The sequence below is a fragment of the Spea bombifrons genome, chromosome 6, assembly GCF_027358695.1.
Source record: "Spea bombifrons isolate aSpeBom1 chromosome 6, aSpeBom1.2.pri, whole genome shotgun sequence".
NCBI classification, from domain to species: Eukaryota; Metazoa; Chordata; class Amphibia; order Anura; family Pelobatidae; genus Spea; species Spea bombifrons.
Window position 1 is genome coordinate 10,939,860 of NC_071092.1, and position 7,921 is coordinate 10,947,780.

Here is a 7,921-nt window from a genome sequence, read left to right on the forward strand (position 1 = left end):
CTCAGGATTCAGTAAGTTGACAGAGACCCCGCTGAGTTCCAACGAGCCCTGATCTTTTCAGCTTAACTTGGAAGGAACTCTGCAGTAAACTCTGTATCAGCAGGTACTTGGCTGGAGCAACATATCAACTCATACAAAGTTAACATTAAACTTAACAGCCCACCGCTGGTTTCATGGAGAAGACAACACAGTCTTCCAGGAAAGCCTTCTGGGTTTATATGGCAGGTCCAGGAGAGAGTGAGTTGAGATCACCATAGCTGATGATATGTTCAAGGTGCTCTCAGTGCCTACAAGTTTTACGCTCTCGCAGTGATGGAGGCATCTACTTGGAGCATGAGGATAAGGGTAAACAGTAAAAGTAGAGCGAAAATGAAGAAGGAATGTGGAAGAGGGACTTAGAGGAAAGAGAAGGAGGCAGCCAGAGGTCTGTGCCTGGTCGGTGTGTGTCAGCAAATCTGTTACACTCATCACATGCTCAGGCCTCGGGTCTTCCTGTGCCAATCACACTTCTTTCCTCCAAATCACTCGTTCTCGTCTCAGTCATCTCTCCTCTGTTTTTCCCCTCATTTCTTCAGATTCTTAGTACATTTCCATTTTTGACACACATTGAAAACCCATCACTTTTGTTTTAATGACATCACCTTATAAGTATGCGAATGCCCTCCAGAGCATTTTCCTATAACCCTTTCCATTTTTATGGCTGTCACAAGCTAAATTAGCGACCCAAAGTGACAGTTTTCACCTATAAAAGTGGAGCCGATCACAACAGCGTCAGTAGTTATGCCAAAACCCCACAGCGGATGGCACCCACTCGGACATGTAAAGCACGCAGAACCCATCCATTCATATCCAGCAAAAAGGGCCACAGACTCATTTTAAAGCATGCGGTGGAAAGTTAGATATCTGATACAGCAGCGGTAACAACCCTCCCTGTCCATCCAACATACAACGCCGCAGGGCACTGAAATAATGAATTTAGGATAACAGATTGGGAAGTGGAGGAGTTAACATGCCTTTTAGACACGGAATGAGCAATAACCTTGGAAATGTTTCCATTGTATAAATCAAGAAGCCAGGGCGCCAACATCTCCTTTGTAAACCAAGTTGCAGTCAACATCTCCATCCGCATACAGCATACTGCAAGAGCTAATACCGGAAAAAGTCAATACCAACAGTGCCAGGTTCCCGTTTGACGATAGAGTGATGAGTATGCCAAGCTTTCCTTCATTATCGGGCACGTTATTTCATTCAACAATCACCCATATCATGCAAAGGGCACGGGCAGTGCCAAGTTCCTACGATAACAGCCTGCCATGGTGAAGAGAGCCTAGAACACCAGGACCTACAATAAGGGTCTTTTGTCCTGGTGGGCTGGCAGACGTGGAATTTGCCAGCATATACCAGATCTCATTGCATTTATGGCCTTTAATATTAGGTGTACACTACTTTAGATCACCGGGCTCACACATTCAGATTAACGGCGACTCCGCGGAATGCTTATTCATTCTTCATTGGACCAGTTCCTTCTTGCAGAGCACAACATAGCGCGGGGTGAAAAGTGCATTTATAGATCACCTCCAGGGGTAACATTCCTTTAAGAGGAACATCAATCATATATTTTCCAGACAGCTATAAATCTTTCTGTGTGTATATTTCATTCTTACACTATATGCTGTATGTCTATACATTCACACACACACAAACAGCAGTAGCCTCGGTTTTTATGTTGCAGTGTGCAGTTTTGGGGTTAATCCCATTTCTTCCATTATATAAAGCAGATTATTGAAGAATTAACGTTTTTACAGAAAAGCTACAACACTTTCACTGTTGTCATGCGCTGTCTGCAGTGGGAGATGGTTATGTTACGGTATGTCAGCTGTGATGTGTTTGTGTTGTGTGTGGTGTGTAGAAGTTGTGATACTGAGTGTGATCTGCTGTGTGTCACAATGTCTGTTATGATATTATGAATATTAGTGCCCTGATAGTGGTTTTTGTTTGCGTGGCACACTGTCCATGGATCTGGAATACAGCCGGCCGGGGGCCGTGACTTCATGCCGCATCCGGTTTGTGGAGTTGAATAGCATGTGGCGTTTGGGCCAGGCTCAGCTGAAGGGTCTTAATGGCACAAAAGTTGCTCAGTTGTGATCAGGAAGAAGCACATAAAGGAGGAGATGCCCTTTATTGCATTATGTGCCAATTAGTCTTGAAAGTGGCAGGATTTCCTTGGAACGTCTCCCGCTGGCACGGTTTGCTGGGTTCACTTCAGTTCATAGCCGCTTATGCCCCCGAGTGACAGTTTAGTAACCAAATGATCCACCTTCTCTCACCCTGCCCTCCGCCGAGTGCCTTGTGGGTACCAGGCGGTCTCTGCCCCTCCTTTCCCCTGCAGCAGCAGGACTTTTCATTAATCACTTAAAACGAGCCCATGCGGGGTGGCGAGGAGGGGGGGATTCCTGTGCCCCCTTCAGAAGCTCCATGGCACCACCCCCCCCCCCTAAAATGAACAGCAGCTCTCTGCTGGCCAATCGAAAGCCTGGACCAAAACATGCCACAGGGACCGTGAACTGGGAAAAGAAGAAACAATAAGAGGGGGCAATTCTGTCCGCTCCCACACCTGCAGAGCATTGTGTACCAGCCCTACAGAGCATTGCGCTGGAAACATACACAATAACGTGCCCCAGCCACACACTCCCAAATCCTCGCAGAGCGTACCAACCGGCGGTATGTGTACACCTTGGGATACTTAATACTTCTCAAGAGGACTCTTCAAATCAGTTTAATTCCAAAAGTTAATGGTATCTGAAGGGTTCTCTCTGAACAAAAAGGCTGACAAGTTCGAAAATCTGTTTCTAGATGTAAAAAGGAAAATAAGACCTGCCGAAGAGCATTGGCAGCCAACAAGCAGTCACAGTCGGTCACTGGACTATAATACCTAAAAACCTTACTTTGCTCAAGGGCTTACTGCGGATACTGGGAGTTGTAGTCCATTACATGTTGGATAGCTAGTTGCTAGATACCTCCGAGGTCCTAAACAAATGTATCCCTTGGAGTACTTTTAATGGGTCCAGGGGGTATTAAATATATTTGTGTGTATATATATATATATATATATATATATATATACTGTTATATACCGTATATATATATATATATATACATACATACATATACACACATATAGATATACACACAAATATATATATATATTACAGTATATATATATATATATATATATACACACACACAAATATTAGTAAGTTTATTACTATTAATACTTGATTGGAAAAAGGTAAACATTTCGGCAAACACTGCTGCAAATATACTTGGGTCCTACATTTTTTTCAAACCCCTATACATGAAAAGAACCCCCTATAGAGGCAGAGAATAATACAGAATTGTATAGCTCACTGTATTCTAATGCTGCAGGGGAACCTGACCTAATCCTCCCGGAACTGCATCTCAAGCCCCCGAAACATTCTAATCTCCCAAAGCCTTGAGCGTTATAAAAGTATTTGTGACGTGTGCTTTCGAGGCTCGGCAAAGCACTGTACTATAATCCTGCAGAGCGTTTGGCATTAACCCTTCTTAAAAATTACGAAATTAAACATTGCACGGAATTACAGGCTTATTCTAGAAAAAAAATAAATAAAAAGGCCTTACACAGCCTTGCCCGCCATACCTGCAGAAGTTTGCACACTGGATCTGTAAGGAACCAACTGCTTGTCCTGATAAAATATCCTGTAACGCTGCAGAACGTTGCACACTAAGCTTAAAATTCTTCGGCTCCGGGCACATTATCCAAAATGAATAAATTCCTCGGCCGCACCGTATCTGCATACTCCCACCTTCAACAGAAAAAGGCATAAGCGGGATTTTTTTTTTTCTCAAGAATTTGCAAAATTATAATTAACAGGCATGCTGTAAAATGTGTGCTATATGTTACGGGACACCGAACGGTAGTATAATTATATAGGTTCTGCTCATTACGCTCCAAGCTTTAGCCAACAACAACTGATATTTTGCGCGATCCAAGCCTATACTTGCCAAATCCATAAGCGTTTCATCGTCATTTGCTTTAGTAAATGCAGATAATAATCATTGTCAGATTGTTGACCAATAATTGTAAACGGAGCAAATTGTAGCTCAGATGCTGATACAGTTGCCTTATTGTTTATTCATAAAGCGACTGTATATTTCTCATCGCCGGGAATGAAAATCTCTTTTAGACAGTGGTGGCAATTTAGCTTCGATGGTACGTCACACGCTCAGCTCTGTTGGCGCCGGCCGGAGAACATTCACTGTATTTAAAAAATATTGTGGATTATATCAAGTTATCAGAACAATAATGTATGAAATATTCCTCTATATTATATTTCAAACTCGCAGCCCTAATTGAAAGAACCAAGTAAAGTTTAGACATACAGGAACAAAGATAAGACTTTATATTAAATACGATTGGAGCTCATAGCATTATGGAGGTTGTGTGTGCGTCTATCAAATGTTTCCCATCTGAAGAAGAGACCTCAATGGCAGGCCCAGACTGGACGTCTGGCACACCGGGCTCCAGCGGCATCAGACGGCCGGTGGCCTTAAAGCGCCAGTGCCCACTATGTAGGAGATGAGAGTAGGTTCTCACCCTATTGAGAGTGTGCCTTGACGTGGCGGGTGAGCTTAATTATGCTTTGGCCAATTCATGTAACCAAAACCTCTCATTTATATTATGTTTATATATTTGTTGCCAACTTTATTAGGGTAAGAAGCGCAGACAGTTTTTGTTTCTTGTATACATTGTACAGCCAATACACTGTTTTTTGCAGCATGCTTACACCTGTTTGGTAGGCCTCGTATTATACATTTGTATTATTTGAGCCTGAGACTAGCTTAGCGCACCGACACTTTTTTCTTTTCCCTTAAAGCGCCAGGGCCACCCCGTCATCGTCTGTCTAGCTGCGATCCAAGGTCCTGAAGGCTTATGTAACAGTACAAAATGTTCTGTGTTGGCTGAATATAAAAGTACCAATTTCAGCCAAAGACTCTATTTTCTCATGGGCTGATACGGCTATTTCCATTTTTCTGACCCGAGTGACAAAACTCTTTCTGAGTGATGGATCATAATTAGGAAATGATCTGCATGCGTCCAGATATATGGAATTTTTTGTTTTGTAATAAGGAAATAAAAGAAAGCCCTCTAATTCAGAACGCTAATAAAACCCTCTGTGTCGGCCACCCGCAGATAATTGTCTCTCTAATTATCCGTAGGCTTGTGTAACTGTTGCATATGTTGGGGGGGTAGGGGAGAAGACATGGAAAAGATAGAGAAGACTATACACCGCCAAACAAGGTGCAGTGACCCGTGGAAGGGACGCCTTTTTCTAGAAGTGACCCCTCGTCTGTCCGTTAAAGAGAGAAGAAAGAGTGAATGGGGCAATACCAAGGTGGTGGTTTATTAGTGGCGCTGGCAATGAAAGGAAATTAAAGAATAAGAGAGGGGGAGGGAGAGGAGAGACTATGGGAGAGTCCAAAACATTTCATAAGTTGTGAATGGAAGAGGCTAACTGCAGATAAAAGATGTTCCCTTGCCTGCTGTGTGGGCGCAGAGTCGGTGGAATACAAGCACAGCATGCGGGACTGACCTGCTTGTGTATCGCCTACGGGAAGCTGTGTATTGTTTTGTGTGGGTACAAGGACTTTAAGCAACCCACGAGATGGGAAAACCTTAGGTAACCCACTTTCTCATATTTTGGCGTTATTGGATTGTAAGCTCTTCAGGTTAGAACACTGTGTGTGTTTGTGCAGAGGACAGGTCATTCACCACCAGCACAGAGATACAGAAGGCCTCTAAAACATCATTTTCAATCTTGGGTGCTTAGGATTGGTCGAGAGAGGTTATAAAAGACATACTTAAAAAATGTTGCGTTGGGGGTACTCAGTCGAATGCCCTGGCACTGTATAACTCACATATTCAATGGCAAGAGAAAGTAAGTGAATATTTGGCATTGCCAGCATTTACTTATAAATTTGTCTTAAATATGATCGTGTAAGTCACAATAATTAACAAATACGATCTGTTTTAACTAATAAAACCTTAACCCATTAGAGATGCTGTGGAATGACCTCATGAGAGCCGTTCACACCACACCTCCTAGGAATATGGCTGGTCTTAAGCTGTTCTGATCCGCAGCTACCAGTACCGCTTCTTTGAAGTTCTTGCTGCCGAAAGAGGTTTGACCCATTGTTAAATCCAAGGCTTCGCTTCCTTTTTCCACCAGCACTGTGAATGTTTAATAGGTGTGAAAAATAAAGGCATAAAAGAGCATCATTGTTTGTGTGATATTAGCTTAAGAGCTATAGATTGTAAGCTCGTTTGGGCAGGGCCTTCCTCACCTGTTCTCTCTGGTAGTCAATTTGTTATATTACATGCTACTTGTTATGTCCTGTCTACCCATTGTACAGCGCTACGGCATTTGATGGCGCTATATAATAATAATAATAATAAGAGCATTGTGTTTATCAGATCGCATTTTATGAACAACAAATGCAGAAAACCAGGTAATTCCAAAAGGGTTCCTTGACTCTTTCTTGCCACTGCTAATAAATACTGCAAACTAGCTGTATTCTGTATTTGGGCTATTAGCCAAAAGGCCGGTTAGACTCAGTTAAGAAAAGAGTGATCAAAAGGTTAAGATGCCACTCTAATATTAATGTGATACGCAATCACAACCCCATCCTTCTGTCTTCATTGGGATACCAGTGACGATGGAAGGCTATTGTGAACGGTGGGAGACTGGGGTGGTTCTAGGTCCTATAGCACGGCATGGGAACGATGACAGAATGTAACCAGAATTGAGACTGTGCCATTGAGAGCAGAAGACCTGGGCAAATGCCTTTTTTTCTTTGAATGGTAACTGAAAGTTCTGGTTAGTGGGTTCTGGATACTTGCGCACAAAAGCTTCACTAGGATTCTACATAGAAAACCTAATATCCCTGATTTTTCACCGGCTTGTCAGCCCCATGCATTTTATAAGGCAATAAAAGAAACTGCAATATAGATTAGCGCTTGTTCTAGCCCATAAAAATATAATAATACAGTGAAAGCTCAACCCATAAAAAAAAAAGATTTGTACAATAAATGTGTACCTGCGTTGATCAGATCAACAGAGCTCAGAGGTTACATCCAGGAAATAAAGTTCAAAACTCAATGACAAAATACATATACTGAGCAAATCAGGGATATGATCAGATACAGAGGCAAGCAGCAGCACGACAAATGGTAGATGGACCCTGCTAACACTGCGATCCAGACGGAAAACTCTACCTAGAGAACAAACCACAGCACACAACCCTTAGCACAGGTGGAACCCCTCTGTTGAGACACACTGTGTTGTGAACATATATCATTTATTCCACCCCTTGCCCTGGGCAAACAAGGTATACTTTTGAAGCACAAATATCAATCTGTAATTTGTCATGGGTTCTGCGATGAGTTGGATGGATGCATCATTTCTTTAGTTCTTTATCTAAAATGACCAGATCGTGAGATCATTCTGACTCAATGACGTGGCCTTTAACCACTTAACCTTTAACCATACAAACAGGAAAGTCTATGAGAAAGACTTCTCACACAGAGCAGTCAACAGGCTACCAGAATATGACACTTATTATACAATATGTATAATATACCGGAATATGACACTTATTATACAATATGCATAATATACCGGAATATGACACTTATTATGCAATATGTATAATATACCGGAATATGACACTTATTATACAATATGTATAATATACCGGAATATGACACTTATTATGCAATATGTATAATATACCGGAATATGACACTTATTATGCAATATGTATAATATACCGGAATATGACACTTATTATGCAATATGTATAATATACCGGAATATGACAC